Genomic DNA, 20099 nt, shown 5'->3' with positions numbered 1-20099 from the left:
GTATCTAAACATAAAAACACATGCTACTAAATTGTCAGATTTCACATCTACTTATTTACTATTATATGTTATTCACAGTGCGGGCTCGTGTAAGGTGTTCCACCGGGCGGTGACGTGGGGTGTGGGAGGAGCAGGGTGGGGGTGTGTGTAAAATACAGGAAACAGACTATTACAGGTAAGTTACGTAAAAAATAAATAAAATGAGCTTCGCCAAATGCGATGCATCGCGTGCAACAAAATTAGTTTTATTTATTTTTTACATGACTTACCTGTAATCGTCTGTTTCCCATATTGTACACCCCCCGCCCCACATCACCGCCCGGTGGAACGCCCTACACGAGCTGGCAATGGTTATTCAAAACTATTTCTATCATCCTGCATGCTTTTGCAATGCAGTATCTGAATCAGAACTCCATTTGCGAGGTTCTTAAAACATGGAGCTTAATACACATTTTTTTGATTTTATGCAAAACAATGTCACAGACCATTTTCTGCAAATGGTGTCTTAAATAGATAAACGTTAACACTCCTTCTCTGTTAATACATCTCAGAGAACAAATCTGCAGTTGAGTAGCTAATGACTGATTTACCTCTGAAGAAAAAGAAAATGTTCCCAAATGTCAATAGAAATGGTGAAAGTCCAGATTGTGGTCACACAAGGCATCTGCTCAAATGGAACAACTCAATTTGGTGGTGTTTTGATCTGAGCAAATATATATTCAATATCATTGTCCATGTTTCTATAAAGGCTGAGTGTTCCAGACCTATTGTAAACACTATTAATAATAAATACATTACTCAAGCTAGTATATACAGCATTTACTTTGTACAGACCCCCGCCCCACCCCCCGGTTTAAAAGGAATATTGTGGAAGCAATCAAACCTTTGCATATATGCAATGCGTTTTTTAAAATGTGTTGTGGTAGATGTTTTTGTAATGTATTGTAACGTGTAATAGAAATAAAAATACTCTATGCTCAGTCATCTGAGTGATTTAGAAAGCCTGACATTTCCAAGCTGAATGACTTCCAATTGCTTCCTCAAACTGTGAAAGGTTAACTCACCCCTTAAGTGCTGAGGCTCCTAGTCAAAACGGTTCTGAGCTATTTTTTGATATGTGGGTCAATTTGCGAACAAACCTTCATCATAACTCTTCGTTCATAAAAAAAAATATCCTGGCCAGATTTGTCTCCTTTTCTTCTCATGTTAGGGATTCTAAATGTACCCTGTATTTTGTTTGGTTCCCTGGTAGGAACTGAGAAAAAAGCCAACTTGTGGCAAAATGGTGGTGTTGTTTTTAAAAATAAAAAACCTGGTTGTGCAAGAAAGTTGTAAAAACAAAATCACCATAGTTTTTGCAATTTTTAAGTGGTGATGAAGATTTCCTATTTTTGTGGTTTCTACCTGTTTTCAAGTTTGAAATCTTCAGCTCAAAGGAAATTCCCAAAAACACATCATAGAAACATTAAAAAAATTTGATCGGGTGAGAAAGAGGTGATTGAGGTTGATCCTTGTGACTGAAGGCACCTAGAGAAACCCACAAACCCCAGTACAGTAGAAACTACACATTTTACTTTTGCGCATTCTCTCACTTATCCTGATGGACACATCATGCAGTGTTAATGTAGCCATCACACGTTGGTCGACATCTATGAATGAATGAATGAATGACTGGTACTTATAGAGCGCACAGCTACTACAGTAGGAGTGTACTGGTGCTAACAGTTCACAAATAGCTGTCCTATTAAGGGCTCTGGGGCCCGATGTAGGTAAATCTTTTTTACCACTTCTTAAATACCGATTCATACCGAATCGGTATTTAAGAAGTGGTAAAAATGAGGAGGGCAGATGTAGGTAATTTATTACCGAATCGGAAGGAATCGGTATTTACCGATTCGGTAAATGCCGATTCGGTAATGCCCTTTGATTCCTATGGGCATTGAAGCCCATAGGAATCAATGGGCATTACCAAATCGGTATTTACCACATCGGTAAATACCGAATTTTGCAAGGGTGCAGGGGGTGTCACTTTGACACCCACTGGCACCCCAATTACAGGCATGTGTGCCATGTGGCACACATACATGCCCTAAGGGCATGTCTGTGTGTCACATGGCACAGGTGTGCATGCACAGATGTGCATGCACACCTGGATTCGGTATTTCACCACCCAATTGGATTGGGTGGTAAAATACCGACTCCTAAAGGCCTGTGGCACTGTTTGCAGTGCCACCTACATGTGAGATTTACCGAATCGGTAAAATTACTGATTCGGTATTTTACAGAATCGGTAAATTTACCGATTCGGTAAAATTACCGATTCTGTAAAAAAGGTCCCTTACATCTCAATGACCCATTTACCGGTCGGTAACGGCCGAATTCGGCCGTTACCGACTGGTAATGGTCACCTACATCGGGCCCTTAGTTCTTTAAAAAACATGTTTTCAACTGTTTTTTTAAGCAGGAGAGATCCGTTATTACTCTCAGAGTTGCTGTCAGTTTGTTCCAGGTGTGGGCTCCTAAGAAGCTGATGGACCTACCGCCTCCGTGCAACAGCTGTGTTTTAGGGATGCCAGCCAGATCTAAGTGTTCTAGCCGGCGTGTATCAGCTAGCTCTTTTCCTAAGATAGACTGTGCCCATGCCATGGAGGGCTTTGAAGAAAATAATGAAGGCCTTGAATTGTATCCGTTCCCTCAATGGAAGCCAGTGTAAGGACTTAAGATGGGGGGTCTTATGCAACCTGCTTTTAAGTTTGAGAATCACATTTGCTGCTGAATTTTACACTACCTGAAGGCTTTGAAGAAGGTAATCTGGTAGAGGATGTTGGCATAGTCCAATCTGGAGATGATCAATGCCTGCACCACTATCTTCCTGAAATCCAGTGGGGAGGAGCAGCAGGAATTTATTCAGCATTCACAATAGGTCAATACAGGTTCCTCCTGGGGCCTGGACTTGGGACCGCATCGAGAGCTCATTATCGATATAGATACCCAGGTTTTTGACTGTAGACTGGACAGTCCTGGGAGCAGAGAGATCTGCGTGCCACCACTGGCTCCAATTGCTCCCAGCGAGTTGGCCGAGGAAGACAATCTCAGTTTTGTCAGGATTGCACTTAAGCTAGTTCTCCTTCAGCCATCTAAAAACCTTGGTGAGGCAAGATCTAATAGCATCCCCATTGAAGTTTCCACCTTTGTTGCATGTAAAAATCTGCTCTGTATCATCCGCATAAGAGATTATTTTGGTGCCCTTGTTGTACAGGCCTCAGCCTGGCCCGCTAGTGCAAGGGGTTAGCACATGGAACACAGCATTGGACCACAGTGTATACATAGGCAACAGGTTAAAATCAATGCAATTGCAATACACAGGATAGTCAATAGTTTCCAACCCCAAGCAGAGATCAGAGCCCAAAACCATCCCGTAAAGGTCCAAGTACCATTCTTCTCATGAATATCAGAAGCTATTTTATGCAGTTTAAGAATTGCTTCATAAACGGAAGGCGAATTATCAGGTACATACACACAACAACTACTTCCGATGATTTTGCATGCTCCTCCTCTATCAGCTAACATAACATTCAGAACCATACGGTTCTGAAGAGTTACAATTCCAGCAACTTGTAGTTCCTCAGTAATGTTACAAAGTGCTACAGCAGTTTCATTGGTGACAGCTTCCACTACTCTAGTTAATCGTCGTATTTTCCTGCTGTTTAAGGCAGCACCTACAAACGGGAACAGACCTAAATTAAAATCAACATATTGCTGCAGACTATTATCTGTTTGATCAATGTCATCAATTCGAACTGTTCGCTTATATCGATTCATAGAAATATTTTGAAACAGTTTAAAATCTCGGTGATAAGAAGCAGGTGCAAGGAAAACAGGTGGCAATAGGAAAGATACATAACAGATACCAGACCACCCTACAGGCAACCTATGATATCCATTGCTTCCACATACTAGATATGTGTTATGTGAAGCCAAAAATGTACTATCATTTATTCCATCCATATTTAATACAATAACACATTCACTGGTCCCTACTGGAATTTGTCCAGTACTTTGCACACATTAATTTGCTCTGGATCGTGTTACAGTAATCACAGATTCATTGTTCGTAGTAGAGTCTCTCGTATGGGTGAAAACATAGGGTGTAGAGTCATTGTCCGGTCGATATTCTTCCCACTCCCATATAGTTCCATTCGCTTGAGGATAACCATGTTCATCTTGATAACACTCTTTATTCAAGCGAAAAAGAAGTCCACCTACAGTAGGTTTTCTGTTCGAAAAGAGAAGAGTGTACCAAGCTCGACAAGAACCATTATGCGCAAAAAGGAAGTGGAATAAATGGCGTTCCACCTTTCTTCTGATGAGCTGGAAGCATACCACAAATCCAGCAATTCGTAGTGTTTGTGGCATCATGAGTGTGGTGCAGCATTTGAACAAAGGTATTATTCAAATAAGATTCTCAATGTTTGTGCTCATGATAGGGAAGAGTGAAATGCTGATGCTCTTCCGGAATCGGAGTAGTAGGAACCATAAGAAATTTTGGAGCAGGGTTCGCTATTTCGATCAACCAGGTAATTACTGCAATGATTATTAAAGCAATTAAAAACACTTGATTCTCCCAAAATTCTTTTCTTAGTAGTATTCATAGTCTCAAAAGTCTTTTTCAAACTAAAACCAGAAAAAATAAAAATAGTCAACGAGCTCTTTACCCTGGGTAGACGTTGGTTTCTTCGCCACAGACCAAGACAGGTGTCACTACACTACGCAGGGCTGATCCCCCTCCCTTGTCATATCGGCTCTCCGTTTCCACTACCCAGAGCGGTTGCTCAACCAGTCTCGCAACAAAAAACCTTTAAATCTTTCTTTTTGATCTCAAATCATAGCGTGCTGCTCCGGAAGTCGTCTGGTCCGGGATGAACTCCGCAGATCCGCCAGGTGATACAGCAGGGCCTTTCTCTGTAGATAGGATATCTCGGTGATCAGTCAAAACAGCAGGTTCCACCAAGGTCAACAATACCTTGCGGCAGTGGGTACTATGGACCCAATTACGTTTGTTGGTTATCCGGACTGCCGTCTTCGTAGCAAGAAGAACTTGCTCTGGTCCACGCCACCTTGGCTCCAAGCTGTTCGACCTTTCGAATGATTTCACCATCACAAAGTCTCCGGGACGGAGACCATAGCCCTCACCTTGGGATTTGTCCGGGAGCGCTTCTCGAACCTGTTGATGAATAGAAACCAAGCTGTCAGTTAATTGTGCCAAATAGTCATTCATTAAAACACAAGGTACATCATACACAGATCTTGGCTTCGGAACTCCCCAGACATTCATCGGCCGGCCAAACACCACCTCGTATGGGGTAAGACCCGTTCGAGAATGTGGTACTGATCTAATGGACAACAATGTCAATGGCAACGCATCTGGCCATGTCAACTTCGTGGAGGCTTGGATTTTCGCAATCTTAAGCTTGAGAGTGCCATTGTACCTCTCCACCAATCCTGCATATTGTGGATGGAACACAGCATGGAATTTCTGCTTGATGCCTAATCCCTTCAGGACATACTTGATAACCTCCCCAACAAAATGAGGTCCGTTATCATTCCACAAAAGTCTGCAAACACCAAACCTCGGGAAGAATTCCTTCAGTAGCACCTTAGCAGTAATAATAGCCGTATTATCTTTCGTGGGGTATGCCTCAATCCATTTACTGAAGGCACAAACCACCACTAGGACATACTTCAAATTATTACACCGCTCAAACTGAATGTAGTCCATTAGCAGGACTTCAAAAGGTGCAGTTGGTGTAACAAAACCTCCAGATGGAACTCTCGTCCCCTTTCCAGGATTATATTGCAAGCAAATCAAGCAGGATTGCATTACTCTTTTAGCTGTGTTAGCAATCTCAGGATGCTCCCAAACTTGCGTAAGTATTTTCGTCATGCCAAGAGCTCCAACATGTGTCACACCATGTGCCATCTGAACCATGGGTTGCACGAAAGCTATAGGCAGCTTCCATTGATCCATTTGCTTGTTTCTCCAGCAACCTTCATCATCTAACTCTCCTTCTTTAGACCATTGTTCACGTTCTTTATCAGAAGCTGTCTTCTGTATCTCTCGCACTTCCTGTCCAGCATCGTACCATCTTTCAGCTTGTGACTTCACTACATACATAGAAGTGGTATTTCTCTGCATGGCGGTCTCACGAGCTATACGATCTACAAAAGCATTCCCTTGACCAATCTTGTCTGTGACTTTCTTGTGTGCACTACACTTCACTATAGCAATTTTCTTCGGCAATGTCAATGCAGTCAGGAGATTGTGCACTAAATCTCCATGCATTATCTGCATTCCATGAGACGTAAGAAAGCCTCTTTCCTTCCAGAGTAGGCCAAAGTCGTGCGCTACTCCAAAAGCATAGTGGCTATCTGTGTAAATGTTCACAGACAAACCAGCGCTGAGCTCACACGCTCGCGTCACTGCTATCAGCTCAGCTGCTTGAGCAGATTTCTGTGGTATGCGAGCTGTCTCCACTATCGTCTCAAGTGTGGTGATTGCATATGCGGCCGAGGTCGTACCATCCGGTAACTTCAAACAAGACCCATCATCCCACAATTCACCATCTACATCTTGTAAATCAATGGGACCCTTTGTCTGTTCTTCAGTCAGAATAATACAATCATTCGTTTCTTGTGACTGAGGCTGAGTCACCGGATATGGCAACAAAGTAGCTGGATTCAAAGTTGCACATCTCTTTAATGTAATGTGGGGGGCTAACAGTGTCAATTCGTATCCTGTAAGACGAGCGCTAGTCAAGTGCTGCGTCTTTGCTGATTCAAAAGGGCATCAACAGCATGTGGTACTAACACTAACATTTTATGTGACAAAACTATTCCCTCACTCTGTCGAATAGATACCGCTGTTGCTGCAACTGAACAAAAGCATCCAGGCAATGCTCTAGCAACAGGGTCAAGAACTGCAGAAAAGTATGCACACAGGCGTTGCTTATCGCCATGTAACTGAACCAATACTGACAATACACATCCATCTTTCTCGTGCACGTAAAGTGTGAAAATCTTTGTATAATCTGGTGTGCCTAACACTGGTGCTGAACAAAGAGCTTGACGTAACTGTTGGAAAGCTTTTTCACATTCATCTGTCCATGGGAGGGGTACAGGGGTATTCTTCGTCAAAAGTGCTAACAAGGGCTTAACAATGTGTGAAAATCCCAAAATCCACTGTTTACAAAAGGAAGTAAGACCCAAAAATGCACGTACTCCTTTCTGTGTGGTAGGAACTGGCGTATCTAAAATGGCTTGTATGCGATCTGATGTCAATGCACGTCCCTCCTTAAACAAAAGGTGACCTAAGTAGGTTACCTTTGGTCTACAATATTGCAGCTTCTTTCGAGAGACTTTGTGATGATGTAAAGCAAGAAAAGAAAACAAAGACAAAGTACATGTTTCACACTGCTCCGGGGTATCGGCTGCCAACAAGATGTCGTCGACATATTGTATGAGAGCCACACCTTCGGTCAACACAAAGGAATTAAGTTCCCTTTTCAATGCTTGACTGTAAATACTCGGACTTTCAGTGTAACCTTGGGGAACTCTACAAAATCGATACGATCGATTATTCAAAGTGAAACCGAACAAATATTGGCTATCCGAATGAATAGGGATCGAGAAGAAAGCATTCTTCAAATCAATTACAGGAAACGTGGTAGCAGTCGGAGGGACTAAGGTAAGAAGTGTCGTAATATCTGAAACCACAGGGTACTGTGGTATCACTATCTTATTCACCTCCCTCAAATCAATAATGAACCTGCAAATTCGTGTATCTGAGTCTTTCTTCAAAATCGGAAGAATCAGGCTGTTGCAAACATTGTATGGGACCTCCTCAACAACCCCAGCTTGTATTAAATCATGAACAATTTGTATAAGTGCTTCCTCCCCCTCCTGTGAAATGCAATATTGTGGCAAACGAGGTAACACAGCTCCCTCCTTGACACTGATTTGAATCAAAGGGATAACCATCCGACCCACATCGGTGTCTGAGGTAGCCCATAAAGATGCAGGAAGTGAAGCCAATGCAGCATCCTCTTTAATCAAACAGATACTATCAGATTCGATGTAATTATCATTTAGAATGACACGCACCCCTTCAGGAAAACATCATATTGTAGCTCTAAAGTGTTTCAACATATAAAGGCAAAAGATATTATCTGGAGTTTTCGGGGAGAGTAAAAATGGACATGGAGCATCAAATTTATCAACAGAAAATAAAAGTGGCAGGGACAATGGGCTAAGGGAAGGTGTTCCATCGAAACCTATCGAAGTAATAGTTGTGCCAGACAGGGGAGCCCTCGGAACCAATTGTTTAGACAAAGCGCTACGTGTAGCTCCTGTATCGACCAGAAACCGATCAGTAGAGCCCAAAACATGTGCTGTAACATAGGGACCCGTCTGATCTACTGGAACTTCAACTGATTCCTTACCCCATCCTAGGCAATTCTATGCATGAGCAGAGTCGTATAGATCAGAATGAACATAATCAGATACTTGACATTGATTCCGCTTATCAAATGTGTTCTGTCTTTGTTGTGGACGTGGATTCACATCAGACCTGACTCGATCATTCATAGTACCACGAGGCGCCGAGAAACCTGAACCAGGTCTTCCCTGGCCCCGTTCCCGAGCTGCTTGTTGAGCATGAAGCACCGGGCAGTCTCGCGCCCAATGGCCGTATTGTCTGCAATATACACATTGATTCGGAGCTATGTCTGAAAGGCCATTAGAAGTATTGGAAGATGGTCGACCACTTCTATCATAATTTCTGTTGAGGCCCCGATCGTATCTTCTAGAAGGCGGGCCATACACTTGAGCCAACATAACTTTTGTTTTTAACTCTTTCAACTTCTTGTCCTCAGTCCCCTTGGCCTCCGTTTCCTGGTGCTCATAATACTGAGCCATCGTCAACACAGAGGCCGGAGAGGACGTAGCCCAAGAACTCTCACTAGCTTTTAATCGACTCGCTATACCGGGTAACAAATTCGAAACATATTTATCTACAAACAGATGTCTACCGGTATCGTTAGTAAGAGACTGACCACTAAAATCGTGAAAGGCTTCCTCAAAGCGAGTAATGAAATCAGAAACCGATTCATCTGTCTTTTGTTTACAGGATGCTAAAACAGTCCAATCAATCTTTTTAGGGGGGATGACCGTTTTCAGTTTAGTTAAAATGGCTGCAGGAAGATCTAATATCAGTCTATGTGGTTTTTGGGCGGGCTCTCTATCCGCATCTATGCGCTCTATCTCTTTCCATTCGGCTCCAAAAACAGTGCGATCATCTATTTTACGAACGGTCCTCCACATATCTGGGGGTAAAATAAGACCGAAAAACAAATCTATATCACATAAACTCATAACACAAGAATTCAAGGCACCCTCGACCTCTTCATAAAAGGCAGCTGGATTTTTAAGCGGATCAGGTAACGCATTTTTAAGGGCCATTACATCTGCTCTATTCCAGGGAGTGTAAACCCAATTATAAATGAAATAGCCTTTCGCATCGGCAGAATATTTATCATCATTATCACCCGCTCCTTTAGGAGGAACATACAAAGGCGCGGCTTCCTGCATGGGTTTCATGACAACTGGTATCATCTTATCTGTCTCGAAGATAGGACGTTGTGCCACTCCGGACGGATTAGTCTGTGGAACGGCGTTCGCAGCCTTTTTCTGCTCCTTCAGATGCCTCGCCTCATCTTGTATTTTAACCAGTCGTCTAATGAAATCGGGTGCCTGAGAAAAAACAAGAAGACAAGCACGTATTCGTTTATGATCATTTGCAATATCGACAGGTTCTAAAACGTCAGAAGCTTTTCGATACATCTCAACTACTTCATCAGCAAATGAGGCAGTGAAATACATTTGTTCTTTCTCTGTCCAATTCTGCATATCAGCGGACAGATCGGCAGCAGAATGTGCGCTACGCAATGCTTTACGGGCAGCTTGTCTGTTATCAGCCGATCGTTCTGCAGACAGCAAAGATCGGGAGTCCCGCGTTTTCTGTCTTTCCGCATCAGAGTCCTCGTCATCCCCGGATGGAGCAGACGGAGCAATATACGGAGGTGGAGGTCGATCTAATAACAAAAAATCATCTTGCGGTTTATTAAGGACAGGATAGAGAGGCTGACGGACAGGATATTGGCCAGATATCTGTAACCTTTGTTCTTTTTCCTCTCGTTCCTGTATTTCTTTCGTTTCTTTCTTTCGTAACTCCAGCGCTTTCTCATACACAGTCTTTCGCTGTTCTTTCTCAATTTAACGCTTGTTCACGTTTCTCCTGCTGTCGTACTTCTTTCTCCCACATTCGCAAACTCTCAAACATATCACGTCTAGACTTTCGCTCAAACAAACAGCGCTCCACATATTCAACCTTTCGTGCATCAAACGACCCATGCAATGGCCAACGTAACTCAGGATCCTTTTTTGTGTATTTGTGCCACAAAGTGCTGTACATTATGGCAGAAAGACCAAACTTCACATACATATCTCGATTAGGAGTCCCCTCGGGGGGAGCCGGCTGTGATTCTTCAAGTTGTAGACTGGCGCCACCAAACAAGCAGCACATCTTACGAAGTGCGCGGCAAACAGGCATGCTTCAAAAATAGTGCAAGATATACACTACCATCGGTAAAGAGCGCTTAAGGTACTTTCATAGTACAACGCGATATACATAGAAAGGGCGGAGAAAGCTCCGTGCATCGCCTGCCTATATGAATTGCAATCCATATATTGCTAAACATAGGACCCAAAACCAAACCAAAGTAGACAAGTCTATCCAAATACAAAGTGCTCGGGCAAGCGTTCCTAAAACTGCCTTACCAATACAAGAGCTTCCAAATGCCAAAACCTACAACAAAGCGCCGTAAAGCGACTCTTACCAATTGTTGGCTGTCCAGATTCCAACTGCCAAGTTTCAAAATTCGACCAAACGGTCACTGCACGGCAGACCAACAGAAGAGATCTCAGTCGAGGACCGGCACCACCGGGATGGTCGGATCAGAAAGTAAGGAAGGAACACCTCGGATATCAAGCCACGGGTCTTATCTGGTAGCGATCGCAACCTCAGCGAAGTTCCGAACCTTCGTCGCGACCAATCCTTCAGGCTTCCGAGTCGCCGATGAGCCCCACGTGCCGGGCGCCAATTTGTTGTACAGGCCTCAGCCTGGCCCGCTAGTGCAAGGGGTTCGCCCTTCTGCGCACGAAGTCCTCAGACTCAAAGGAAAAAGTTGGCACGGAAACTGGAATTGCAAAACATAGAATTTATTACACTTCATGAAGTGGTGCTAAAGTTCAGACAGTACCCTTCGGCACTATGAGAAGTAGCACAAAGGGCTACCGGACACATGGTTTATTTATACCCTCACAGGGGCTCAAGAGAAGGCGGTACAAACACAAAAGCACATTTTATGCCCATACAAGGTAATACCGAGAAGCAAAATCGATCAGTAGGGGGAGTTAACAGTCGTGAGGTCTCGGCTAACACATTCCAATCTAGGGCTAACCATTAGCAGATGGGGACCCTAACGGTCAGCGGTAAAACACAGAAATGCTATTATTAGACTGTTGCCGGGCAGATTCAAAGGCCATGAGCAGAAAGGTAGGACAACGCACATGGTCGACACGAGGCAGTGTGTGGCAGACAAAATGGCTGCCATGAATACAAAATGGATGCCACCCAATGTCAAGATATCGGTCAAAACTCGATGTCTTTTGCTAACGCTCAACTCAATCGACGTCAAAATACAACACCCTGTGCCTCTGCCAATGATGCTAGAGGTGCCATGTAAAGATTAAACAAAGTAGAACTGATTGAGGAGCCCTGCGGAACTCCAACCTGCATGCTAGGCATAGAGGCTGAAAACAGGGGGGGTCCAAATGACCTGTAATACAGGCTAATGCTCTCCCTTCAATGCCCATGTTCCTCAATCTTTCTAGGAACATCCCATGATGCACTGTGTCAAATGCCACCAACAGATCAAGTAGAATAAGCATTGCTCTGCCCCCTATGTCCAGCTTGTCTCTGAGCTGTTCCGTCACTTCCAGCAGGGCTGACTCGGTGTTGTAATTGGCCCTGAAGCAGGATTGCATAGGGTGCAGAAGAGTGTGATTTTCCACATACTCCATGAGTAATTGTTAACATGTTTCCCCAGTACTTTGCAGAAGGCCGGCAGCAGGGAGATGGGTCTGTAGTTGGTGAGAATGTTGGGGTCCGCATTTGGTTTTTGCAGGAGAGGCATCATTTTAGCCTGCTTCGAGAGTGATGGCACAATGTCAGTTTCCAGCAAGGAGTTGAGTACCTTATTGACGGGAACATTTAGAGTGGCTCCAAGATTCGGTATCAGTTTAGCTGGGTACGCATCTGTTGGTGAGCCCGACTTGACATGTAATTTCAAACTAAATTAACTGTATTGTTACCCATGTCAGTAAATATTGTGTGTCTACCTGGCTTCTGTTCCCTCAATGTGATCAAGGTCTGCAGTCAATACTGATTGCCCTGTCCTGCCAGGAGAGCTACCAGCGGTTAACTAGCCGTATATGGAGAGAAGGATCTAATGGAGAAAAAGGTTAACCTCACTTGGCTTATACTAAGCTGAGCATTAATGAAATGGAGCATGGGGGAAAGGTCGCTATGTTGGCTTGCATGTTCTGCAGAAATAAAGGCATGCTTTGATGAGATGAGTGGAACACTGGACTGACAGCACTGTGAGGAGTCGGATGATTCACAATCCCTCACAAGCAGTGCGAGAGGAGTAAGTAGAGTAGGCTAATGGACCTGTCTTACTTACTCTCTGTGACTAAGAGAGTCAGTCCAATTCACAGTGCATGCAGAAATAAGGCTAGATATTTCACATAAATACATTTAACATGAGTGCTGTCTCCCAGACCAAACCAGCCTTGGTGGAGGATGATGGTAGAGTCTATAATAAAACTCAAACTTTAGTTCAAGAATACATGGATAGAGATATGTATACTGCTGTCAGAATCTTTTATAAAGAGTTCTCAAATGTCATTTTTAATTTAGTGATATATGTAGGAATTTCTTTTCTTGTTAATTTGCCTTCTTATCATGTACAAAGAATCCTCCTTTGTGTGTTAACTCAGGTTTATGTATTGTTTTAACTTAAATGCAGTGATCACATCTACCATCTAGTGAATAACCTACATGTAAGTTTGGGAGGTAGTTTGGAAAGTGTAAGGGATTGACATAGATCAGAATTACTGACTAAATCAAAATATTTTAGAGTCAAGGTGGTGAGCAAAAGCTCTTGTTCAAAAAATGTTTGTGCTACTTTTACCTTTAGCTGTGAAAGAAGGAGAATTATGCTCGATACTAGTTAACCCGCTATATAAAAAAAATCCTATCTACAGAAGAATCCACCAAAAGAGAGAGGAATCTCCTTCATTGAGAGCTAAGACACCTTGTGGTAAAAGCCAGAGAGCAATAGAAGCCACAAAGTCGATCCACCTGCTTTCTACCAAGGTTATCACTATTGGGACATGGAACGCGAGGACCATGTATGAGACAGGAAAGATGGCTAAACTAGTAGTGTAGATGAAAAAAATACAACTTTGCCCTGCTTGGCATCAGTGAGACCAGGTGGACACAGTCCGGACAGAAAAAGACTGGCTCCAGGAGGAATGCTGCTGCATCTGGGCACGATGAAGAGAACGCCCCATATACTCAAGAAGTAGCATTGATGCTAATGCAAGCAGCCAAAAACACTCTAATTGGATGGGAAGCCCACAGTCCCAGAATCATCACAGTGACCTTACCGAGAAAGAAAAAGAGGAACAACATGAATGTTATCCAGTGCTATGTGCCTGCAAATGACAGCAAAGATGAGGAAAACGAACAATTTTACAACAGACTCCAGTCTATCTTGGGGAAATGCCTTGAGAGAGATATCACCATACTGATGGGAGACCTCAGTGCCAAGATTGGAAGCAACAACACTTGGTTCAAAGAAGTGATGGTCAACCATGGCCTTGGTGACATGAATCAAAATGGTGAAATGCTCACAGATCTCTGTGATCTGAAAAGTCCGGTGAAAAGGTGGTAGCGTATTACCACACAATAGAATACACAAGGCAACATGGATGTGACAAGACCATTCAACAGAAAATCAGGTCAACCATGTCTGTATTGCAAAGAATTTACAGAGGTCCCTGCAGGATGTGAGAGTGATAAGAGGAGCGGACATGGAGTCAGACCATCACCTTGTTGTGGCCGGACTAAAGCTAAATCTGAAGAAAGCATGGATGGAAATAACAAATCAACAGCAGTGATATATCACCAACCTCTTTGAAGATGCACAGAAACTGAGAGAATACTCGGCCCTCAGTTACACGCTGCAAGAACTAGAGTAGACGAGAAACCCAGAAGAAAGTCAGTAGGATAAAATCAAAGAAGCACTGACATCTACCTGCTAGGAGATACTTGGTCCCAAGTAACACCAGCATAAAGAATAAATCTTCAGCAAGACTCCCTGCAAAAATCAAGATAGAAAGGAAAAGAAAGCTTAAGAGCAGATAAGTAAAGATTTCTTGATAGTTTTGACAGAGAAGCCCAGTAAGCAGCAATCCATGGAAAGTTGAAAGAACTCGATGACATAACAAGGAAACTCTCAGGCAGATACAGCAAGCAAGAAAGACCTATTAAAGACAAAGCTGGGAAGACAATCATGGCTAACAAAGGCCAACAATGAAGAAGGGTGGAGCACTTTGAAGAACTGGTGAAACAGCCTGTTCTGCAGACTTCATCAGACATTCAGCCAGCTTATAAGGACTTACCAACCAACTGAAGCAGACCAACCAATGAAGAAATATGGTAAGCCATCAAACATCTGATAAATGGAAAGGCAACAGGGCCTGACAACATTCATGCAGAGGCACTGAAGGCAGACATTGAAAGATCAGTAGAAATGCTCTACACCATGTTTGGAAAGATCTGGGAATAGGAAAAGGCACCATCAGACTGGAAGTAGGAATATCTCATCAAGATCCCCGAGAAAGGGGATTTGAGTAACTGTGCAAACTACAGAGGGATGATTTTGCTTTCAAAACTGCGAAAAGTGGTCAACAGAGGCATCCTGATTAGAAAGAAGGACCAAGTCGATGCTCAGTTGTGAGACCAGCAAGTGGGTTTCTAAAAAAATAGATTCTTCATAGACCAGATTCCAACACTGCACATCATCATTGAGCAATTAATGGAATAGAACTCCCCCCTCTATGTCAACTTCATTGACTATGAGAAGACATTCAACAGCATGGGCAGAGAGACCTTTGGAAACTCCTCTTCCACTACGGTGTGCCAGATGAACTCGTAAGAATCATCAGGAACACATACAAGGGAATAACCTACCGGATTGTCCATGGAGGACAGCACACAAAAGCCTTCCAAGTGACGACTGGAGTCTGCAAGGGTTGTTTGTTCTCGCTTTTTCTCTTTCTGCTGGCCTCTACTGGATTATTAAGACATCCACAGCAAGGAGAATAAATGGGATCCAGTGGACGCTTTGGCCGCAGTTCAATGTCCTGTACTTTGAAGACGACCTGGCCTATTTGCAGATGCAAGAGAAGGCTGACAATGTGGTAGTCACATCAGCACGACTTGCTCTCCACATCCACAGGGGAAAAACCAAGGGGCATATTACCAACAAACGGAGAAAAATATCGCTAAGCGAGCTTAGCGCTATTTCGGTTATTGCAGTCTATTGCTGGAATGTATTGCCTGGATAGCGCATTATTAACATGGTGTTTCACCAAGGCGATATACATTTCCGCGATAGCTGCGAAATGCAGGAATATTGCTGGAAATTCAGCGATATTCCTGCAGCGATAGGGAAAACCTTGTAAATAACCCCTGGTGGTCGTAGCACGACATTCCACCCCTCTTAATGTAAATGCAAATGTAAATGTAAATTGGTATTTGTTAAGTGCAAGCTGTCAATCCGCAAGGAGTATCCTGGCGCTGAGGAATAGACGATGAGAGAGGGTCTTATGACATACCAGCTTGTGTTCCGGTTAGATTAGTGCAAGGCAGCAGACATTGGAAATGTTGTATATCCATGTCTTCAGTGCCTTCCTAAATTGAGATTTTGTTTCCTGTATTCTTAAATTGATTGGAAGTGCGTTCCAGGCTTTGGACCTCAGGATAGCAACAGTTTTTCTTCCTTTTGTTATCCGTCTGAAGGTGGGAGGTTTCAGGAGGTTGGCTGTGGATGGGCTAAGTGTCCTGGTGGTGGTATAGGGGAGAACCGTGCTGAGAGATACTTAGGTCCTAGATTATGCTTGCTCTATAAGTGATTAAAAGAATTTTAAAAAGGATTCTTTTATGAAAGGAAGCCAATGCAGAGCTTTAAGCGCCACTGATGCAGAGGATCTGCGTGGAAGCCTCAGGACAAGGCTTGCTGCAGAGTTTTGGACCACTTGCAGTTTTTTATTGTGGCTTTATTAGCTCCTGCAAGGAGGCTGTTGCAGTAGTCCAAGGGCAAGAGAATTAGGGCCTCTGCTACTGATTTCTTTGCCGGAAGCGGGATCAGATCAAAAAATGTCTTTAATGATCTTATTAGTCTAAAGCAGGTCCCTGCTGTGGCTGACGTGTGCGGGATAAAGGACAGCATGGTATTGAACTGTACCCCTAGATTTTTAGCTACTTTAACCATATCTGGTGGGGGAGTAATTTCCTCTGGCCACCACATATCCGGAAGGAAAGTTATATCTCTCCCAATGGGCAAAATTTCTGTTTTATCGGTATTACATTTCAAATGGTTGTCCCTCATCCACTGTATGACTTGTGATAGGCAGCATTTAAAGTTCACTTTGGCATCTGTATTATCGTTGTCGAGAGATACGATCATTTGAGTATAGTCTGCATAGGATGTTACTTCGATTCCAAAGGAGCTTATACGAGAGATGTGCGGGCCATATAAATATTGAACAACAGTGGGCTCAATGAGAAGCCTTGCAAAACTCATGTTGTTATGATTTTCTCTGTCGAGAGGCAGCTACCTAGGGTCACTACTTGTCTATGGTTGGTAAGAAATGATTTAATCCATTCTAGAGCAGTAGCTGAAATGCCGCTGTGTTCGAGTCCCTTTAAAAGGATCTCATGCGAGAAAGTATGGAACGCAGCCGACAAATCAAGTAGGATCAGGACTGCTTTCCTACCTTTGTCTGCTAAGATTTTTAGCGACTCAGTAACTTTCAAAAGGGTTGATTCAGTTGAATGCTTCGGTCAGACGTCCAATTGTTGTGGATGGAGAATATTAGCTGCTTCAATGAATCTCGTGAGTTCCTTATGTACACATTTCTCCGTTATTTTACCCAACACGGGGAGCAATGAAATGGGCACGAGATTAGAGAGCACCGAGGGGGTCAATATTCTGTTTCTTTTTAAGGGGTTTTACCAGGGCCAGTTTCCACTCATCTGGTACAATGCCCGTACTTAGTGAAGAATTAACTATTTGGTTTATAACAGGGTTGACAATATCAATAATTTTATGGAGGATCATGGGAGGACATCCATCTAATGAGAACCTGATTTGCAAGCAATGATGGACTCGTAAGTCGATTCTAGTGGTACCAGTTTGAAGTTTTTAATGCAGTGAACACTGGGGCTGGGAACTGATTAAGTACAATCATCCTCATTATGGCTGGGGGTGATTGGAAAATTCTTTTGAATATTAGGAATCTTTTCTTCTAAGTAGGTTGCAATGTCATTACACAAAGTTTGTGAAAGAGGTAATTCTTTCTGCAGCACTTTGGGGTTGGTAAAAGATTTTACGATCGTGAAGATTGCCTTTTGATCTAAATTGGACTCCATTATTTTCTTTGAATAGTACTCTTTTTTAGCAATTTTAATATGATGGTAATAGAGTTTTCTGCTCTTTTTATAAGCTATTCTATTTGCACTATTATACGACCTTCTCCATTGTCGCTCCTGTTGCTTACAATTGGAATGATTTGATGCTAGTCGGGTGTGAACCAGGGGACCTTCTGAGTTTTTGATTTCTTGTTCTTGTCGTGTTTCTCTAGTGGCATTAGCTCATTACAGACGGTAGTAAGCCAGGAGGGGAGATGGCAAGATTCCCCCCTGGGTTTTCTGTAATAGGGGGCATAAGTGCTTTTGCATGGGTGGTCAACTTTGGATTATCAGCTAGTTGAGCCCATTTACATCTAAGTTGAGAATCAGAAGCTGGTAAATCAGAGCAACTTTTCTGTGGCATCCTAATTGTAAGTGGTACCAAAAAATGGTCTGACCAAATCAGCGGGACAGGAGTATCTACTGATAGGGTGGGTGAAGTTGAAACAGACACCATCTAGGATATTGCCCACCTAATGAGTTGGAAGCACCACCAGTTGGTTTAGTGTAAGGAGCTCTATACATTGAAGGAACTTATCCGCTCCTGGTGCAAGTCTAGATTCCAAATGAAGATTAAAGTCCCCAAGCAGCGTAAAATTAGTATATCTAAGAAGTAGATGACCTAAGGAGTCTCCAAGCGAGTCTATGAAGATAGAACTTTGCCCTGGAGGTTGATAAATCAGGGCACCTGAGAAAGACAAGGAGGCATTTAGGGAGATGAAAAAGCCTAAGCTTTCCGCACCCTTGATAGTGTCAAGGTCAAAGCTAGAGCAATGCAATGAATCACGTAAAAATAATGGCCAGCCCACCACCTCTGCTCTAATCTATCCTTCCTGTAGATTTCATAATTGGGTGGGAGTGCTATTGCTACATCCGGATTACACCAATCCTTCAGCTATGATTCAGTGATAAATAAAAAATCAAGTTGCTGATCTAGGATTAGATCCTTAATGTCTTGACAATGTTTGCTAAGTGATCTTGCATTGATTAAGCCTCCTTTGATTTTGGCTTTGTGTGTTGTAGTGGGTAGGCTTCTCCTATTTATTGATATGGGAGGGCCTGAAGGAAAATCCATTCAGCACTTTTAGCAGGGCCATGCCCCCCATAGTTTTTCAGGTGCAACTTGGCATTTACAATGTCCCCCAGAATTAAGGAGCTTCAAGACCTCAGAACTATATACCAACTCTGGTTGAAGTCGAGCAGCATTCCCTACCCTTGTCACGTCCTTGGCAAGGACAGGCGCAAACTGGCTGAAAATTATCAGACATTGGCTTGCGGCGATAACCGCGGTTAGCTCAGATTTTATTTTCGATATGTGTGTCAGGGCAATGCTTCTAAATATCGCGATGTGAGGGCAGCGATATTTTACATGTTGTTATGTGTGGAAACGCCCAATTTGCATCTCATTAGAGATGCAACGCGAGGCATCGGTAAAAAGCCTGCAAACATGCGCTAATGCATGTTAGCACTGCCTTGTAAATAGGGTGAACACATTATCTCTGCTTTTTTGGCTTTTAAAGCAAAAAAACGGAGATAAAGCCCTTTATAATATGCCCCCGAGATCCTCAAAGTTAACACGACCAGTACAACTGCAGTCACTCTGGAAGGCGATCTACTGGAAGAGAATGAGGCCTTCACATACCTTGGCAGTGTCTTAGACAAGCAGGGCAGCATAGATACTGATGTCAAGGCAAGAATCGGCAAAGCAAGTGCTACCTTCATTCAGCTAAAAAATTACTCGGAGCTGCAAGGACCAAACGCCGCAAACCAAGAACAGGCTATTTAACACCAACATAAAATCGGTCCTTCTGTATGAGCAGAAACTTGGAGGTCAATAGTGACCACCGCCAATAAAGTCCAGACCTTAAGCAACACCTGTCTGAGGAAAATCTTCCAAATCCACTGGCCGAACACCATCAGCAATAACATCCTATGGTAGCAGACTTTCCAACTCCCTGCTCATGAATGAATCATGAAAAGACACTGGGGCTGGATAAGTCACACCTCTGCAAGCCTGCATAAATCACCACCAGGCAAGCCCTCACCTGGAACCCTGAAGGATAAACGAAAAGAGGAATGTCAAGAAACACCAGGCGATGAGGCCTCAAAACTGATTGCAAGGTGGTGGGTTACACCTGGAGTCAGACTGAAAGAAAAGCCC

The 20099-nt window shown here is 43.2% G+C and overlaps 1 pseudogene; it reads left to right on the top strand.

The window, feature by feature from the left end:
• Positions 1–12212: 12212 nt before the first annotated feature.
• The window catches only part of LOC144773782 (uncharacterized), a 63379-nt pseudogene continuing 55492 nt past the window's right edge, over positions 12213–20099 (top strand).

The sequence above is a fragment of the Lissotriton helveticus genome, chromosome 8 (genome assembly GCF_964261635.1).
Source record: "Lissotriton helveticus chromosome 8, aLisHel1.1, whole genome shotgun sequence".
Lineage (NCBI taxonomy): Eukaryota > Metazoa > Chordata > Amphibia > Caudata > Salamandridae > Lissotriton > Lissotriton helveticus.
Note: the sequence above shows the minus strand (reverse complement) of the source record. Positions and strands in the feature narration are given on the sequence as shown.